Source organism: Leopardus geoffroyi, chromosome A1 (genome assembly GCF_018350155.1).
Source record: "Leopardus geoffroyi isolate Oge1 chromosome A1, O.geoffroyi_Oge1_pat1.0, whole genome shotgun sequence".
NCBI lineage: Eukaryota > Metazoa > Chordata > Mammalia > Carnivora > Felidae > Leopardus > Leopardus geoffroyi.
The window spans coordinates 42,266,632-42,286,130 of NC_059326.1; the positions used below are offsets into that span (position 1 = coordinate 42,266,632).

A 19,499-nucleotide genomic window follows, 5' to 3' on the forward strand; every position below is an offset into this window, starting at 1 on the left:
TGTTCCATCTATTCCTTGTTCAGTTTTAAAGCTAGCATGAGGTTCATTTTTCAAAACAACAGATTATGGCAATGTTTTAACATTCTTTTCCTTTTTAAGTATATTCATATAACTGATAATATGTCTGCTCCCTAGAATCATATAAATAATATGCTGTCTGTGACCCTGACAACACTGTCCCAAAAATAAATATTGGCATGCTATTGTTCAGAAGGACATGTGCTTTGTATGTAAATACTGCATTTACTTATATACTCTTGGCCTTGTAAGAGACTTGACTTAATGAACCCACATATTTTACGATGTGTGCTTTTAACTTTTACTCAAGAATAATAGGAATAAACAGTTTCCCCCCTATATTTTCAAGCAAGGTATGCAGAATAAGAATTTAAGGAAATATCCCAAAATGAATTCAGTTTCCTGATAAACTAAGATAAACTCAGTTTAAGTGATGTCAATATCAAAATTAACTGTATGTTGGTTGTCACTAATTCTCAGGACTTTGATCACAACTTCCTGAAAATTCCTGAGCTGCAGCATTAATCTCCTTGAAAGGGAGACACTCAATTTACAGTGTATTTTGCATGTCCCTAAACAGGTCTTGAATGATGAATTTCACTGTCTGACTGAGGTGGTTTACCTCAGCACATAATTTCTTATATTAATAACCTTCCCCTCAGGAGCTGAATGACCTTCTATAAATACAATTCCTTCATTCAATCAAAAAATTAAAGCCTGTAACCACCTCGCAATTCATCACCTTTTTCATAGGCAATTGTTGAAGCAGAAACAAAACACATATCCCCAATCCTCAACCCATGTAATGCAAAATTATGCAGCCTTCTGCACTTATGTAACATAGATATATTGAAAATTATGTAGCATTTTGTGTTTCAAATCAATTCTATTGAGTGAATTCTTGTTTCCAGTGAGCCATAATTTTCAGAGAAAAAAAAAATAACCCCTTTCCAAAATCAAAGGCATCCTAAAACAATAACCCCCTGAATGTTTGCATATTTTCAATCAGTATTTAAAAAATGCCTCTTCATATGAATGCTTCAACAATTATGGTGAAGCCAGATTATAGGGTTATTCTTGGAATCTGCAAGACTACCATTTACATGAAACTATCTAAGAGTGAATCTCAGAGTTTAGTAATGGAGGCTTCCTCTTTGAGCAAGATTGATGAATGTTTGTACTGAATTTCATTATGCATAAAGACCATAAAGTATATACTCAACAAACTGACATAAGTTCTTAGTTCAGCTTGCAAAGATCTCTACCTGAAAAACACAATCTAGAGCAGATAATAGAGTTATGTCAGAGAATTCTCTGGTAAACCTGGAAACATTAGTTAAAAAGCTTCAGGTGATTAGATTTCCAAAGGGAAAAAATGAGGAATATTGGATAAGCATTTTAAAATTCGATATTCTTAACTACATTTAATATTGTAACTATGGAAGCAGAGATTGTATTTATGTAAGAAATAGGATTTTTTTTAAATATGAAATTTATTGTCAAATTGGTTTCCATACAACATCCAGTGCTCATCCAACAGATGCCCTCCTCAATACCCATCATTGACCCTCCCCTCCCTCCCACCCCCCATCAACCCTCAGTTTGTTCTCAGTTCTCAGTAAGTAGGATTTTTTTTAATACTAAAAACCAGCATTACATTCAGACTAGTTCCCTTTATCAGGCAGACAACTAAATCAACTTGAACAGGTTCTACTGGCTAATCCAGTTGATAAAACTAAGGTGAAGGGCTATATTTATTGCATATGGTCCTCTCATATCAGTTAAGTAATCTTGATTTTACCAAAGTTATATAAAGGGAAAATCAATTTTAGTGGAAGACCTAAAGTGTACCACATGAACACACACACATATTATGTGAATATATGCTTTGCATAAATCAAGAGAAAAAGCACATATTCAGACCTACTGGATAAGTTGGAAAGACTGAAACATAGCACCTCTCCTTCAGAATCCTGGACCACAAAGGAAGACCGCAGTACAAAAAAAATCATTTCAAATGAGGTTGACTGTTATTTGAATGCTTCCTAAATGAGTATACTGGAGTTGAGTTGGGTGATCGGCAAAACTTCTGGGGAAATATTCAAACTATCCAAATAGTAACAATTCTAACAGTCATTTAAACTATTCTAAAATGGATTCAATGATATTGGTAGTAGTTTTAATAAATTAACCATTTTAGAACAGTTAAGACTGTTAACTTAAAAATATTGTTACATGAACATCACTATGGAGAGGATTAAAAAAATTAGGCAAACTCTGTCAACTATGCCATGATATGACTCACTATCTGGGTTAACTTGTTTCATGTTTAAGTGATATCAATATTTGTCTTCCTTTCACATAGAGAGACCATGCCATCTTTTCCATTTATTTTACTCAATCATGTGATTGACTATGCCCGGATAAAATGATTGTGCAGAAATTAAATGTGATGCAAATGTATAATTCATCACAAATTGTTGATTTAATATTATACAAATGTTTTAGAATATATAAAAGATATATCTAATTATAAATATCAAGTGACACATTTCTAGGGAAATAAAAAGATCCGTTATTTCTTCTTCAATTCCAGGAGAACTACCTCTCTGCCTTCTTTTTACAAAGACCATTCTTTCCCCTGACCTAAGAGAGAAAGACAGTACGTTCAAATTGCTTCTGAATGGGCAGGAGAGCAGACTCAATGGGCACTAATAGGCATTTTCTATCTTTAATTTTCATTATTCCTTCAGAGATGTATGGGAGGAGGATTAATAGGAGAAATTAATTCCAGCAACTCACCCAGAAGTAACTTCCTTATGTTCACATCCTCACTGAGCTTTTGGCTTGAATAACTTCGTTGGTGGACAAACATTACCACTGCCTCATGCTTGGAAAGTTCTGAATGTAATTGTCTGTCAATGATATGATGATTTATAATGCAATCTGTTCCCAATGCTAGTGCTGCAGATAACTCTAATTTGCCTCTCTTTGTATTAGGTATGAAGGGCTTGACAGTCCTGCTCAGTTTTACAGTTTAGCCTTTCTTTAGGTGATACAGCCACTCAAAATACATCTCCCTTCGATTCTCATTAGGGAAAGGATAGTGCTACCAAGACTATTATTGCAATGGTCATATTTTTCTAACTCATTTAGTTTTTCATCTTACTAAAAATCTTATTACATTAGTAAATGTTTATAAATAAATAGAACTAGGAGTGTATGTTTATTAGCTTTTAGGTATATCTTATCTAATATTCTCTTGGCATCACTAGAGTATGAAAAGAGGAGATGCTTTATGCGCAATGAGAACCTGAGACTATGATATAGTAATGTACCATGATTCAGATAACTAAAAAAAATACACACAAATCTGAAAAGATGAAATCACTAGTGAATAGGTGTATTATTGTATGTCCATTATCTGAAGAACAGAAAATGGCATCATTCATACAATTTTTCCAGATTCACAGAACTAATATTTAAGGTATGCTACACCTGGCTAACACACATATGCTGTTATATAATTGGCACATTTGATAACTAATTATATGTTACCAAATCTTGCCTATGAAGAATAAGTGAGATGCGAAAAAGAGCACGTCTTTTAGGCATGTACATAATTATATGTAAACTTTGTTTCATAACAGAGTTATTTCTGAAAATTTTGTATTCAAATGTTTTAACTTTATAAATTGAATAAAGATTCCATTTTAATCAAGATAATCAACATGTATAGTTCTATATGATTGGGGTTATTTTAATATCCAAGTTAAAATCAAAAGCTTATAATTATAGGCAACATTACTATGTGCCAAATATAGTTCCAAGTAATTCAAATGTATCATCCTTTTTTAATCTTCATAACTACCCAACAGAAGGTATGCACTCTCCATCCTCATTTTATTAGGTAATGAAACCTAGGCATAGAGTAAATAAGTAATTTTCTCAGTGTCACAAAGCTAATTGGTTAGAAAGCCCACTTGTGAGTTCTCTGCCATAGTGATAGGGTCCTAATGTTGACAACTGCACTCTTCTGCTACAGCATTTTTAATGTGGGTGAAGTAGATTCTAGGAATCAACAAAAAGTTATTAATACACCTCCATAGTTCTTTCCATTTTACTAGCTATGGCCTATTTCATGAAACTGTTGTCTGGTGCTTTAATACAATACTTAACCTATCAATGCAATTTCATAATTTTATGTTTTAAAAAGGTTTAAAGAAATAGGATCCTCCTGTTTCATCTACTCCCTGCAATGAGCTTTCAGCCTGAGGTTCTAAAAGCATGAAGTCATGTTGGCACAGAATTAAAGCAGGAAGGAAGAGGGCCAAGAAAAGAAAAGTAACATAAGAGAAATAAAGAGACCACCTACTCTTAAGTCCTGTAACCTAAAAGACAGCTATTCTTAAATTTTATTTTATCCTTAACATACTTGAAAAACACTTATTTACTCCCTTTTCAATTTTGTTTTTCAACTTGTATAACTTAAAACTTTCTGAAAATTTCTTTGGGTGAGAATTCAGTGTGGTCACCAATCCATGAACAAGTAGCCACCTGCTGCCTCACAGGAAGTGCATCATTTAAAAACTCATGTAACTTATAAATCACTCTTCTTAGCTCTCATCAAATCAAATAATGTTACATTTAAAATATATCCACACCTTATCTCAAGCAGTCCTCAAATCCAGACAGAGCAGAATGGATTAAAAAACAATTACCCTTCAGGTAGTACTTCTTTGAACATAATAAGATCCCCATTGCAATGTGTTCTCCCCACCATGTTACTGTGTTTAAATATATTATACAGGTAACCACATGCTTTGTGTGGAGAGAAAAATGTAAAACATATAGTATGTGTACTCTGTACATATTCTTAATCAACTACTTTATAATGAGGTCTAAACACAGGGTAAGAATTTTGATGATCTTAGTAATGCTCGTTAAAATGAGATTCTACCAGTATTCAAATGTACTAGGGAAGCTCTTCATTTAAAGAAAATCCATAAGTAATTTCATCATGTACTAATTAAAGCAAACAAATAAAAATACAATCTGGAAATGTGTATAATCAGTCTCTTAAATATTTTGAAAATTATGTTATTAATACAAATGAATAGAAAAGTACACATACATGAGCATACATAAAGTATACACATATGAAAAATGTTTTTAAATATCTACAGGTATGATAAATATTAGAGAATTTCACTGCTCAGAGTGTTTAGAATCTCAGGTTGGCTGCTGTAGTTAAATAACTATATAAATCTATAGGGGTTGGGATCAGTAGAATGCACTATCCCACAAGGCAAACTGGCATGCTGTGATACAGCATATAAATCCTTGATTTTTTTTTAACATTTTTTAAGTTTATTTATTTATTTTGAGAGACTCAGAGACAGCTTGAGTGAGGAATGGGCAGAGAGAGAGGGAGAGAGAGAAAATCCCAAGCAGACTCCTCAGTGTCAGCACAGAGCCCAACGTGGGACCCCCAACTCATGAAACTGTGGGATCATGACCTGATCTGAAACTAAGAGTTGGACATTTAACCAGCTGAGCCATCCAGGCACCCCGCTTTTTAAAACTCACAAGGTGGGATGAGTACATGAATGAATGGCACAAATATAAACATAAATTTTTGTAACAGACACGAAAGATCTCAGCAAATGATATGAATTTGTCAAACAGGAAATAGGAAGAATATAAATCATAAAACTAAAGGGATAAATGACCTACAAATAAACTTTAAACTTATTTTTTGTCAATTTGATTCAACTATCAATATTATATTCTCAAATAGTTTAAAATGGGCTAAGAATACTGTTATGATAAATGACTTCAAAAATTTTAAAATATGATTTCCAAATATTCTTTATACAGCCATTTTATTTCAAAATCAAAAATGTCTTACAATGGTGAAAATAATTCACTTTCCCATGTTCAGAGTCCTAAAAGCCTTCAATTTACATTTGTGTCTCTATGCCAAATCTCTAATATGCACCTCATAAAATGTTTTGCCTAGGGGCGCCTGGGTGGCGCAGTCGGTTAAGCGTCCGACTTCAGCCAGGTCACGATCTCGCGGTCCGGGAGTTCGAGCCCCGCGTCGGGCTCTGGGCTGATGGCTCGGAGCCTGGAGCCTGTTTCCGATTCTGTGTCTCCCTCTCTCTCTGCCCCTCCCCCGTTCATGCTCTGTCTCTCTCTGTCCCAAAAATAAATAAACGTTGAAAAAATGTTTTGCCTAATATATCATCATTTAATATTTTGATAACTCTGTATGTGTTCCTTTTGGGGTCCTATGTAGAGGGGCCACAATGCACAGATTTAATTTAACTAAGTCACACTGGAATCTAAAAGTTTGTTTTTCCCTGAACACAATCTTTAACTTCAATTCCTTGTTTATTTTGAGTTTGAGTTTGACACAATGACAGAGTCATCAGTTGTTATCTGTTGTTCTATTTAACTTGTTAAGTCGATTGTATGTTCTCTCCTTATTCTTATTACATCTTCAATGCCTCTTTTGTTAATGACATATTTGGATGCTTTTAAAATTATTTATATTCCCTTTATCAAATACTTTCTATCATACAAATGCATTATAATATAATAATATATAGTAAAATAAATAGATAACAGAATAAAAATATTTTTCCTAACAATTTCTGTGGTAATCCTTAAAATAAAGCTTTGTCTCTGGATATGGTAATTTAATTATAATTAATTATTTTGCAGGGCTTCATTTATTTATTATCTATATATAATGATCTGAATAAAACTTCCATGGCAATAGCAATACCTGAATTGCATTATTATATTTCCAAATATTATTTTACTTTTCAAACCTTATTTTCCTAGAGAAGCACCATTAACTAACATACTGAATTTCCCCCCAAAACAGTACCCTTATATGGCTTTATCATTGCATGTGGCTCCCATCTTGTTTGAGCACTTGGAGGCAGGTGCTCCTTACTGATCATCCCTGAACACAATTTCCTGTTCCCTTTCTTGACTACTATGTACTACCTATGAAAAAAAAAAAACAAATCATTATTTTTTTATGTTATATCTTTCTTCTTTAGGTAAGTTAAAAGACATTTGAAATACCCTAAAAATAACACTCAATATTTCAAGTAATTGAAGCTGTCATGCTTTGTGTTGATACAATCTCCTTCATTCCTCCCTCTCACACATGCCCCTATTGGTAACCAATACTATGTCACCACCCTCTCAATCCAAACTTCTTATTCTCTTCTAATTAATATCACATCACTCTAATTGGGCTTTCCATTTGTAAGCTGCATGGATTAATATTTGTATTGTTATGTTAATTAGCTCTAAGTACCAAGGATGATCTCTACAACCAAGAACCAGAATCACCATTCTGGAATGTTGCTGTAATAACATTGGCATGAGCTGGTGTTTCCTGGAGATCATCCATGTAAATTTAATTATTGAGGTATTTAAAGATCATGTTATAAGACTGTTTCACCACCAAGGCAAACAGTTACATAGCATAGGTATTCAGATCAGCATTATGAAGTGGTTTCAGTATAATTCCATGAGCATTTATCAAGTACCTACGTGTGCCCCACACTACATTTTTCTGTGCTAAGTGCTTGGGGATAGAGTCTTTGTTTTATATGAGCTAGCAAACATTCTCTTAGGAGTGAAAGACACATAAAAATCAGTAAAACACAATATAAAGAATTGCCTAGAAGAAGTTCACACAAAGGTACTAAAGTAGATTCATAGGACTGGACTAGGAAAGTATGTTCAAGGAACATTAGGATGGCTTTCTAATGAGAGATTTCTCGGTACCACTCTTCTCCATTGACTCTCACTCAGATCATAATTTTTTTTTCAAGAAAGAATAAAGTCTTCAGTTGGATAAATGACCTTAATATTACCACAAGAGTTGCAATAACTAATTTTGAATCTTAGCTCTGAATGACATAATGTACATCAAGTTTTCAGAAGAGTGCCTAGTGCGTAGTGTTTACTAGGCCTGCCATAACAAAGTATCACAAACTAGGGCACCAGGGTGTCCCTCAGGCAGTTAAGTGTCCGACTGTGGCTCAGGTCATGATTTCTTGGTTTGTGAGTTCGAGCCCTGTATTGGGCTCTGTACTAACAGCTCAGAGACTGGAGCCTGCTTCAGATTCTGTGTCTTCCTCCCTCTTTGCCCCTCCCCTGCTCGTTCTCTCTCTCTCTCTCCCCAAAAAAAATAAACCCTTAAAAAAATAAAAAAATAAAGTACCGCAAACTGGCTTAAACAACAGAAATTCATTTTCTCACAATTCTGGAGGCTAGCAGTTCAAAATTAAAGTGCCATCCATTAGAGCTCATTCGGTTGAACATCCAACTTCAGCTTAGGTCATGATCTCGTGGTTCATGGGTTTCAGCCCCACATCAAGCGCTGTGCTGTCAGTCTGTCAGCACGAGGCCCGCTTTGGGTCCTGTCCTCTTCTCTCTCTGCCCCTCTCCTGCTCATGCTCTCTCAAAAAATAAGTAAAACATGGAAGAAAGAAAGAAAGAAAGAAAGAAAGAAAGAAAGAAAGAAAGAAAGAAAGAAAGAAGGAAGGAAGGAAGGAAGGAAGGAAGGAAGGAAGGAAGGAAGGAAGGAAGGAGAAAGAAAGAGCCAAAGGGTTGGTTTCTTTTGAGGTGTTGTTGCTTGACTTATAGATAGACATCATATTTCTGTCTTCACATTGTCTTCCATCTGTGTGTACCAATGTCCTAATCTCCTCTTTTTATAAGGACACCGTCAATATTAGATTAAGGCACACCCTCATGACCTCATTTTAACTTAATTAACTCTTTAAAGACATATTTCCAAATACAGTCATATTCTGAAATATTAGGGGTTAGGACTTTAACATATTTATTTGGGGGGAATACAATTCAGTGCATAACATCTAGTAAATGCACATTTGTTGGGTAGAAAATGAAATAAATAGCCAAGTAACCCCCATCAATCAAATTCTTCAATTTTGAAGTCCTATTTGAATTCATATCACCCTAAACTTCACACTTGTCAAACAGGAGTAGGGGTGGAAGAATGTTAGAAAAGAAAAGTGTATCATATTTATTCTCTTTACTTACAATCATATGGGAAGAATACGAGACCACAAGTCACGAGCTATGGGTTCCTTCTTAGTTTGCTATGCATTTACTGTGTGGTCTCAGCTTTTAGGATCAATTATCTCATTTTTTAAGTATAAAACTGGAAATTTCTCCTAGTTAAAGGAGATTTCAATGGCATCTATTTTAACATGTGGTGGGATGGAGATGGTAATAACTGGTAGCTTGTATTTAGTACAAAGTTCAGACATCCTACCCTGGCAATTTGTGTATAGAATTTCATGTTCTCACAAAACACAAGGTGAACATTAGTTTTTCACTTTTCCGATAAGGAAATGAAAGCTCAGAATACTAAAGAAATCTTCTAAAGCCATATAACCAGGAAAGAGTTGGGCACTGTGTTCCACAGTTTATCACCTTCCCATAGCAGGCTGAAGCATGCCTACAGTTTCACAGTCATGTATAATTAAAACAAAAGTCTCTTGACTCCATCTTCTATGCTTAATAATATTTTTTGGACAGAGAATAACTTCTGTATTGAATATATAAATTCTGGACATAATTCTATTTTAAATGTATTTATCTTTAAGCAGATTGCTTTTTTTTTTTTTTTTTTTTTTTTGTAGAGAGAGAGAGAGAGAGTGCACAAGCAGGAGTGAGGGGCAGAGAGAGAAACTCAAGAAGGTCCCATGGTAATTGTGGAGCATGATGCAGGGCTCAATCCCATGACTCTGGGATCATGACCTAAGCCAAAATCAAGAGTTGAACGCTCAACCAACTGAGCCACCCAGGCACCCCTAAGCAGATTATTTTTTAACCAAATAACAATGCTGTTTTTTGGTTTTGTCTTAAATACTACACATAAAAAATTTAAAAACTCATGCTATCAAAATATTTTGATGAAACCTGAAAGAATAAATATTGATATTTTTAAAAACTATGTTTACCTGATACTTTATATTATATTGATGTTTTCATGTCTTTGAGCCTTATAATTTATAACTTATTAAATCTTATCTTTAGTATTAAATTGAATAATTCATATTAATTTGACCTTTTATTTTGACCTTTTATGTGAAAATTTAAAACTTTAGAAACTGTATATTTTTGATAATTTAAACTTTGTTCTATACCATAATGATTTGTGCACATCCGTATAATAAAATATAGTGGTATACCTTTTGGAATATATCAGTTAGCATATTGTATATTTTCTATATTATTTAGTCTTCACAAAAGAAAAAAAAATAAGAAAAATATATATACCTGAGATATACTAAGGTATATACTGAAATAGGAGATTTTCACATTAAATATATCATACAAAAATCTTCATAATTCCTGTAATTAAATAAATAGAAACCCAAAAGAAGTACTGTGTTCTACCATGTTCCTAAGCGATGTAGAATATAGTCCTGTGACAAAGTATATATCCTCACACTATTAATTGGCAGTTATCTGGTTAAATTGAGAATTTTGTTGCTGCTTTCTGATGACCTATATTAATAAGAAACCAGTACTTACCTTACGAAATGTAGACATGGTCCTTTTTTTTTTTTTTTTTTTTTTTTAATTTTTTTTTTTTCCAACGTTTATTTATTTTTGGGACAGAGAGAGACAGAGCATGAACAGGGGAGGGGCAGAGAGAGAGGGAGACACAGAATTGGAAACAGGCTCCAGGCTCTGAGCCATCAGCCCAGAGCCTGACGCGGGGCTCGAACTCACGAACCGCGAGATCGTGACCTGGCTGAAGTCGGACGCTTAACCGACTGCGCCACCCAGGCGCCCCTAGACATGGTCCTTTTATCTACATTGTTTTCCTATGGTATGCTCTAGCCCTGTACAGACTTTGAAAGTACTACAGCAAACCAACAGAATATGCACTTTTATTTTACCTAAAAGTTTCGCTATTTAGCATTCTGCTCTCATTCCAAGGATACAGTCATTCAAATCTGTAACACCATTTGTGACCTTAAAAATCATTTTGAGTAGTTTTCATAAAATGACCAAAATTTATTTCTTCCATTGTTCCTGTTATAAAATCTCTCTCAAGAAGAGTAATTTTGATTTAGTACTTTCCTATGCCCTGTCAGTGACAGCAGCAGCTAAAACTTCAACTAAAGAATATTTACAGGTGGAAAATGAGACCTGGGGAGGACAATGCTTGGTTTTCCATTTCAGGGCTCTGTTTTCGTTCCTTATAACCTTTGATCTGTAAACTTAGGATATCTGGTGTAAAAGCCATTGGAGAAGTATGAGCATGAAATCTTATGAAGCCAGTTTTAAAAGATTACTTCATCTGACTACACATATATCATAGGGATTATGAACAATTGTCCTGCTGTCGCTTATCTATTAAGGTTCACAGTCATTAATTCCCTTGGAGGACAGGGAAGGAGGCGGAGCCAAGTCTAGAGACAAACAAATATGTGTTTTGCACATATTAATGATAGCTCATTTGACAAAATCAAGCACTGGCATGTATTTGTAAATGTTACCTGCTTCCCCACCCTCTCCCCAACCACCCCTGCCCCTGCAAAAAAAAAAGATAAAGAAAAAGAAAAAGAAAATGAAAAGGCAAACTGAGAAACCAAACAAGTTTCCTTTTTATGACAATGACCTCCATATAAGAAGCACACATACAAGTGGTGAGAGGAAATGTGATTAACCTGTCTACTAGAAACCTTTTAAGGTTCTCATAAAAATTGGATGTGCAGGAAATACTTGGACAATGCATTAAGTGGCAGCACACACTGAATGTGCTCAGGGTTTTAAAATTTTCAAAAGGGAAACCTATCTTTTCTGCCCGCATCAACTAATGTTTTCCAGCTCTGTTTTGTTGACTACAGCTCACTGAACTCCCACTGCACCTTACTTATGTCAAAAAAAGGATCAGCTTAGAGCTTTGTAAAAATTGTATTAGTCATGAATAGAGTGTTTTGTATTTAAATTTTCTTTGTAAGCTTAATTCCAACAATAAATGCTACTTTGTCTTTTTCTTCTTTGTTTCTTTAATATTCAAAGATGACCTAACCACATTGTAGTAAAAAATGAGATGTAAAAATGTTCTCAGAATGGATGGGGTCTACATAACAAACAAGATATTAAGAACAAGAAATAATGAGAATCCAGCCTCTAAGCATCTCACCCACTCCGTGGTTTATAAATATATTTCTGAGGAATCTTGAGGAAAAAAATTCCCACGGTCAATCAGAGGGATTCTGCTGTATCCTCAGGAAAGTATAAATAGGTATGTTTGATATTAAAGAAAAATTTAATCTATTTAATTTTATTTTGAAGCTAACGATATTTTAGAAGAAAGAGGACAAGCACACATACACACACACGGAAATCAAAAAGAAAAATGCTGTTACTCATTGGATTTCTTTTTTTTTTAATTTTTCTTAATGTTTATTTAGTTTTGAGAGAGACAGAACACGAGCAGGGGAGAGGCAGATAGAGAGGGAGACAGAATCCAAAGCTGGCTCCAGGCTCTGAGCTGTCAGCACAGAGCCTGACATGGGGCTCAAACTCACAAGCCGTGAGCGAGACCATGACCTGAGCCGAAGTCAGATGCTTAAGCAACTGAGCCACTCAGGTGCCCTTACCCATTGGATTTCTAATGCATTGTATTCCCAGTGCTTTCAAAAGTAGAAAGCATCAAACAGCTGGCATGAATTCTCTGCTCCATCGGTATATTCCTAGAAGAGAGAAGTTTCCTTTCTCAAGTCCTTAACACCTGATATCATCAGCCATTGATTCCACCCAAGTAATTATACTCTGATTTAATGCTATTAATTATTTTAATTCTCATAAAGATTTTGTAAAAGTGACAGAATTTGATTACCAACATCCCTCTCCTCACAAATGTTTGACTACACAGCAAGGTACTATGGAGTAGCTAGCTGAGAGAATTTATATTTGAAATGACTAAGAACAGATGTGTATGAACTTATATAAGGTCTGTCTATCTATCTATCTATCTATCTATCTATCTATCTATCTATCTATATGGGGAGGAATGGGAAGTGTATATAGCTGCTTCCTCTTGTTTGAATGAAACTGTTAACATTACTAGGAATGAAGTGCATGGAAGATTTGTGAGGGGAAGCCACTAGTCAACTGAATATAAATATTAGTACGCACTATCATAACAGGAAGGAAATTGTAGAGTCTCTCTTTTGGGAGACCTCAAAGAATAATTCATGATCTCTCTTTCTTGAAAGAGTTATCAGAGCACTTTTGATTCACAGGATATAGAAGCCTTGAGTAAAAATCTTGGCTCTGCCACTGCAAGGTGTTTAATATTAAAGTAAATTCACTTAGCTTTTGAGTGTCTCAGTTTCTTCCTCCATATAATATCAAGTCAGCTAAAAACATTCCTTCAACTGTCTTTCAAAACTAAATCATTTTAGGGGCGCCGGGGTGGCGCAGTCGGTTAAGCGTCCGACTTCAGCCAGGTCACGATCTCGCGGTCCGTGAGTTCGAGCCCCGCGTCGGGCTCTGGGCTGACGGCTCAGAGCCTGGAGCCTGTTTCCGATTCTGTGTCTCCCTCTCTCTCTGCCCCTCCCCCGTTCATGCTCTGTCTCTCTCTGTCCCAAAAATAAATAAACGTTGAAAAAAAAAAAATTAAAAAAAAAAAAAATAAATAAATAAACTAAATCATTTTAAAGAAATTAACTTTTGAAACCCTTCATTGTTCTTTGATTCCGAAGTGATTTCTAAAATATTTCTGCTGTGACTGTAAACTCAGATGAATATTCAAAACATATATCAGCAAAACAAAAACATCTGCCCCCCCCAAAAAAAGAAAGAAAAACTGACTTCTCTAGATATAGTAGTATATTCTAATTAAATATTCTATTTACTCCATTCATAAGAAGAAAAGCTACATCATTCACTTTGGAAAGTTAGGAGAAAAAAAAAAAAAACAACTTCCATTTTTGTCCTGACTCCAATGTATAAATACTCTAGTTTTTTTTTTTTTTTTTAGAATAGACTTATGAGGCTTTTAAATTATGTATTTCAAATTCAGAATATAGTATATTTATAGTAGTATAACTGAGGGAAAACATATGTCCATAAAACCATTTCTAGAATATCTAATATGTCAAAGGTTTAGAAAACAGCCAGTTATTTAGAAATAGTATAGTTTTTGTATTGATATAAAATACATTATATATTATATAATACACTGGTATAGAAATAGTTAAAATAATAAAATTTATTAGGTTAATGGGAACATTATTCTCTAAGCCATATAAGAGGTATATTTAAATATAACAAAATTTTTAGAAATATTGCATATTCTTTTTATTGTTACCCAGAGAACCACAATACTATTCATTTTCACAATAAACTAACACAATATTTTTGCCTTTCTACATTCTACCCGTGTCCTGAGATATGTGTGATGTCTTATTGTATAAAACTCTTTGTCTGAAAGCAAATGTCCCCTTTCTATAAAGGAATTTTCTTAATAATCTGTGAAATAAAGTGCCTTTTATTTTTGACATCACTATATTTTCAACATTGTTAATCAGGAGAATATTAAAGAACTGGCTTAGAGAAAATAAGTTTCTCAATAACTCGGCCAAATAAGGTAAGTCACTGTCTTATAAAAACAGAAAAGACTTAAGATGCCTTGTGAACAGCATATTATATCATCGTGTTGTAGGTGGTGTTCTTTCCTATTCAAATAATACAGCCAAATTTGGCAACCACTGAGGTAAACGGTTTCAAGATTGGTACTACTGTAATAGTAAAGTCGATTTATTAGACTCCAGTAACTGAATTGGGAATAAGAATGCCCAGTGGTTCACAGATTAGATTCATAAGCGTACTTTACTCAATCCAAGGTAAGAGATATTTGCAGTTGTTGTTTTCCTGTCAAGACAAAACACTGGGTTCTCCTGTTTAGATTTCAGCCATTTGAATGTCAGGCAGACAAGGAAAAAAAAAGTCACCAATCAAATCTTAGAATCCTGTGAAGTGTCTTGGATTCTGTAAATATTAATTAGGAAATTTGTATTAATTTGCCTCAGCTCTACTTAAGCAGCTCAAAACATGACATATGTTTTTATATGAAACATTTAGAATCTAGTAATTCTATTAAAAAATACAAACTGGACAGAAAATATTGGGGCAGTAGAGACACTGGGTTTCAATTGAACTAAGAAAGGAAGACGAAGATCCACTTACAATGTAATGATCCCAACCAAAAGTTATCAATTTTCAAATGTCAAAAATTATATAAATACAAATCATGGTTGATAAACTAGTATACCCAAAGTACCTAAAGCCAGCCTGCCCACTGCCCTTGTTACTGTTGTCCCAGAATTCACTTCGACACTGACTCAGCAGAAAGACTTGAGACTATAGCTTTGCAGCTACGTCTCTAAGTTGCACCACAGTCGTCATCACTAACTAACCTATGCTATCTGGGAAAAACGTAAAAGCTTGTGAGCCATAAGAGAAAAAAAAAGCAGATACAACAAAAAGCAGATCAGTTACATGCTGTGGAGTTTGTAATGAGTACTTCATGATGATAACATTTCCTCTTGATATTTGTTCTCCATTTTAATATGTTTGCATTTTTACATTTCACTAATTCATTTAGTTATTTTTTTTTCTAATTGAGCACTTAAGGTTTATCAAGTTAAGTTTATACTGAGTTGAACTCAGTGGTGCCTGCTTCACTAGGTACAGTGCAATAAACTAGATGTATATTATACAAATAGAAATATAGTGACAGATGGTACAAACAAAATGAAGGAATAAACTCTGTCAAGGTGAATAGTTATAATTAACTCCAATGAAATAATGAAAAGTAAAATCTTTATTGTAGATAATTACTACATAACAGTTGTTCACCTGGAGGTGCATTGTTTTGATTACAAAGTAGATCTTAGTAGAGAAACAGCAGAAAAATAAGAGTATTTAACTAGAAATAAAGAACACAAAAATAAATGTTATGATTTTAAAAATCCTTGGGGTGCCTGGTTGGCTCAGTTAAGCGACCGACTCTTGATTTCAGCTCAGGTCATGATCTTGCAGTTCCTGAGTCGGAGCCTCGCATGGGGCTCTGCACCGAGGGGGCAAAGCCTGCTTGGATTTTTCTCACCTCTTTCTCTGACTCCACCTCTCACGCTCTTTTTCTCCCTCTCTCTCAAAATAAACAAATGAACGTTAAAAATTTAAGAACAAAAATCCTAATGCTGTCAATGTTAGTTATAGAATATCCTTTGGAATATAATGAAATCTACTTTGTAAAAGTAATAAAGGATAGGCATTTCTTTGGGGTCTAAAATGATACCTGGTTTTTCCTAAATATCTTATATACATTATTTTTCGAGATATTAGAAGGCTGAATCTCATTTGGAATATTTTTGTTTAGAAAGCATGCATAGTCACAGCTTTGCATCGGGGATCTATACACTCTATTCTTAACCATTTTATGATTTGACAATATAACTTATAGTATGTTTCTGAGCTTCAGTTTTTGTGTTGTTTCATTTTGTTTTCCAGTTAATAATGTGGGTCCAAAAACTAGGTGCAGGTAGAGAATAATTAAGGACTATTTTTAAAGAGCTTTCATTTTTAATGGCATATTTAACCAGATTTGTGGAAACGTAAATTAAATACAGTTATGCCATCATGTTGAGTGACAAAATTAAAAATCTGAAGAAATCTAAACAAGTAGAAATTATAGGTTGAAACTAATGTAAAGTAAAATAGTTCTTGGAGGAGAAATCTCTTCACACAGACAGTAAAGGAAACCCTACATTATACCTGGCTTTTTCATTATCTGTCTGCTAAATAAACAGGTGAGAAAGATATATCAATAATATCATAATAGAAGCAACAATATCTTTGGATTCAAAGACATGTTCGTTTGAATTGCAATGTTTTACCAGTAATTACAGTGAACTCTCAGCCAAGTTCCTTAATCTACCTAAACTATAATGTTATATACTATATATTTATGATAAAGTAAGCTAGAGAAAAGAAAATGTTAAGAAAATCATAAGGAAGAGAAAATACATTTATAGTACTATACTGAATTTATCAAAAAATCCACTTATAAGTGGACCATGTAGGTCAAACCCTTATTATTCAAGGGACAATTGTAAAAATACCTGAAGTGAAATACTCACTTCTTTATTCTTGTTAACGCCTGCCTCCTCAACTTGCTCCTAAGATCCATGAGGGCAGAAAATATATCATCTATCTGTTCATTGCTTTATGTCTCACATTTGGTATAACCCTTGTATATGTAGTAACTCAGTATTTATTGAATATACATGTAAATAAATAATCTTTCAGATGGAGTAAAACTGTGTGTGGTTCATCATTCAACACTCTAAAAGTATGGCTCATTCATATGACTCAAAATAAAATTTACCAACTTCTCTATAAGTAGCAGACATTTCAGTCTTCCAAACTAGAGTGCTCCTAGCCTTAATTCTGAGAGATAATTAGCAGTTTGACAAGAAGTCCTCAATTACCCAAGGTATAATTAGTTACCATTAGAAAAAATAAAAGAGGAAAGTATCAGTAGGGCTTATTTAAGATGATCATAGTTACAAAGCTGAAATTTAAATGAAATAATTTCCTTTACGTGATAGGCCAGAATAAGTAAGCACTGATGTTTAAGTATTGATTAAAAATTGATGCCACAGAATTAGAATATAGTGAAGCTTGCAAGGTGCACTAATCAATTAATTTAGTTGTAGCAATTTGGATGTGAACTTCTATGAAACTAGGAGTCATGGCTCTTTTTGAATGGAGAATCTTGACTGAATTTAGGATCTTGAAATAAACTATGGAAACCCTGTAAAAACTTCAGCAGCCATGGGGTGCCAGGGTGGCTCAGCTGGTTAAGCATCTGACGTTGGTTCAGGCCATGGTCTCAGGGTCTGAGTTGGAGCTCTGCTTCCGGTGAGCTCAAGCCCTGCTTCAGAGCTCCACAGATGGAGACTGCATGGGATTCTCCTTCTCTCCCCCTCTCTCTCCCTCTATATGCCCCTTGTGGGAATCTCTCAATCTCTCTCTCTCTCTCTCTCTCTCTCTCTCTCTCTCTCTTTCTCTGCCCCTCACTCAGTGCCACTCTCTCTCTAAAATGAATAAACTTTAAAAACCCCTGCAGCAGCTACAAATCAAAATGCAATCTTTCCATGTGATGGTTCTTTATGGTTCCAATGTTCTCTTCAACAATTCCTAACTTCATCCAGAAACCACTATCATTCATATCATCCTTTTAAATAAAAGAAAAGTAACTATTTTCTTTTTGTTCTTCTTTATCTTTCTCTTTCACTTTAAATTCATCACCATAACAACACTGGAAGAGTGGTAAAATCCAGGAAATTATTCTTGTTAGATTAATGTAATCACTTATACTTTGAGTAAGATGTATTATGAGTCTATCTATTTATGCATCTATCTATGCAGATTTCACACATGCAATCACTTTAATTTGAATTGTATGTGCAAACATATGACAAGCAAAAAGTTCCAATAGAATTATTTTAAAATGCATTTATTTATATAGTATTCAATTTAATTGAGGATATATTTATCAGTTATTTCTTGAGATACAATACCAGAACATTTGTAAAAAAGGGGCTGTTGTACATATTCAACTAAAATGTAATGAGTTAGTTACCATGAGATAATGGTCTTTGCTTGCATTTGGGTACCACGGTTTTTATTCAAGCTGTTCTGTATTTAACTTTGAGTCATTCAAATGGCTAATGATATACTTACATCACCTTATAAAAGTTATATTTAATAAGTGAACATATTTAAACTACTTAAAACATTTACTGACATTGGACATTCAATAAATATTATTCTGTCAATAATATTCCAGTTAATTTCTTCTTTTTGAGTTTAAATAGACAGACATTGTCATTTGTATAGGATATATCGTACCCCATCCGTGGAGTCATTCAGAATGATATTAACACATTTTTTTCCTTCTTGTTAGTAACATATGTCCCTGAATCAATATGGAGTTATTTAAGGTAATATCGTGCTCAAAATTAAAAAAAAAAAAAATCAATAGATTAGAGAGGCGGTTACCATTATGGCTGTATTTCATCTAATTAACAACTCACTGGTGTTCCACTTAGAGCAAAAGAGGAGAAAACATACAGTTTTTTTTTTTTAAAGGGTGCCATCTTTTCAAAGAAAGTTTAGTAAACCAATGGACTGATTTTGCAATAGAGCTCTCAGAAATTCCTCTGAAGAAAATTTTGTAAATGTTTGGCTACTTTCATTATGCAAAACAAATACATTTAAAATATCTGATTCATAAAGAAGAATTTTATTTATCAACAAATCACTTAGAATACCAAGAAGACTAATTTAAATTTTTTTTTTCAACGTTTATTTTATTTTTG

General features: G+C 33.9%; 1 protein-coding gene across 10 annotated transcripts in view; it reads right to left on the reverse strand.

The window, feature by feature from the left end:
* The window catches only part of PCDH9 (protocadherin 9), a 929,325-nt gene that overhangs the window by 601,978 nt on the left and 307,848 nt on the right, over positions 1-19,499 (reverse strand). The gene's annotated exons all lie outside the window — the stretch shown is intronic.